This window comes from Nomascus leucogenys, chromosome 1a (genome assembly GCF_006542625.1).
Source record: "Nomascus leucogenys isolate Asia chromosome 1a, Asia_NLE_v1, whole genome shotgun sequence".
Taxonomy (NCBI): Eukaryota; Metazoa; Chordata; class Mammalia; order Primates; family Hylobatidae; genus Nomascus; species Nomascus leucogenys.
In genome coordinates, this window is record NC_044381.1 from 106,169,222 (window position 1) to 106,171,216 (window position 1,995).

Below are 1,995 nucleotides of genomic sequence, written 5' to 3' on the forward strand. Positions count from 1 at the left end.
CCTATTTAACAATTCAAAACTCACCACCACTGTCGTTTCCATCATAAATCCTTTCCAAATATCCCAATTAGTGATAATAGCTTTTATTTTCTCAGAATTCTGATCCTATATATTTTTTAACTTTCATTGCTCTCAGCATGTTTATACCTTGTGTCATTAAGCCATATGTATACATTGTAATTTCTCCCTTGAGAAATAAGTTTTTCATGAACATTATCTTACAATACATATGTTTTGTACATTATGTGTCAGATTAAAATGAATTTATTTGACTGAATAAATTTCCTTTAGACTAGGATACACAGGGAATTATAATGGGATAAAGGCTAATGTGATTTAGAACAGTTTTGCCCCTAGGGGGTTGCATAGATTCTTTGAATGTAGGCGGAAAAGACAGACACTGAGGTATTAACAGGATGTTGGGAGATCCTAAGTACATCAGCTCTAGCCAGCCACAGAAGTTTGCAAAGTTTATGCAGCCTATTTTGGTTGCCTTTGTAGTTTCCCTTTTCCCAAATATATTTCTGATGATACAGTTTAATTTGCGTTACTATGCTTCGGATGTTGTGAAGCCCTATAATCCCAATCAAAGGTTAGCATTCTTCATTCACAATGTCCAAGAACAGAATATTTGCTGAAAAACAGCTAACCTAATTTGATTAATAACTTGCAGCGTTTTCATAATATAATTGTGTGAGGTATCATTTAAAAATTCTAGTCTGGCCCTTATAAGAAATGTCCACAGCAGTTATTAATCCTCACGGTCGGAACTGCAAAATAGGGTAGATCAATTTAGAAATATTTAGAAAGTTCTTACCTTTTGGAAGCCTTTGATAAGGTATTCTATGCCTTCACTTAATTTGTACTATGTGGCTATTTTTGACATCTATGCTTTCAGCAATTTACGGAGAACAGGATTTGCCACAGGATCAGCTTCCTGAACCGTGAGTCATCTGACTTATAAGAGATGACTATGGTAGGCAAGATTGAGCAGCAGTGGAGGGTGGGTAGTTTTCACTGGCTGAATAGTGCCATGACAAACCTCCTACCCTCAGTACCTCACAATGTGACTATATGTAGACATACGGCTCTAAAGGCGTAATGAAGGTTAAACAAGGTCATATGGATAGGCCTTAATTTAATGACCAGTGAACTTATAAGAAGAGGAAATTAGGACGAAAACAGAGGAATGATCAGGTGGAAACAAAGAGAAAAGAAGGCCATATATAAGTCAGGAGAGAGACCATGGAAGAAACCAACCCTACTTAGACCTTGAGCTCAGATTTCTAGCACTCAGAATTGTGAGAAAATAAATGTCTGTTGTTAAGGCCACCCAGTCTTTGGTACTTTACTATGGCAGACCTAGCACACTAATATAATAGCCTTTTAAAGCTAAATTGTGTAATACAATTAGAACTATTCATTTTAAAGGAGTACTTTACAATCCAAATAAACTGCTGCCTTTATGCACAGTAAATCCACACTTGGCAAGCCCAGGTTTGAAGTAGAAAATAAAGTCAGGTGTCTTTATACATGAAGTTTCCTAAGTGGGTTTCAATGTTTTCCTTCAGCCTGACATTGTAACTGCTTTTCCATTTCCTGAGCATCACGGATGCTATACCTCACTAATAAAAGTCTTGGAGAAATATCACTGTCCTTGTTGACACTGAGGACACATGAAATCTAAACTCTAATACTATTAAAGGACATTATATCTCTTGGTTCACCAATCGTAAATCTGCATTCAATAAAGATTGAGCCTATGCTGCCTACACAGCAGATGATCAATGAAGTACTACACAGATCTAATCATGTACTAAGAAAGAATTAGGCAAGGGTAATAGAAGTTGATTTTTGTAGTTCCTTAGATACGTGTTGCATATTACAAAAATTTACCAAGATCTCATTTATTCTTTAGAGTCAAACAACAACAATAACAAGAACAAAACATAACCTTCTCTCAAGACTTCTAGAGATGATGATTAAAATTTAAGT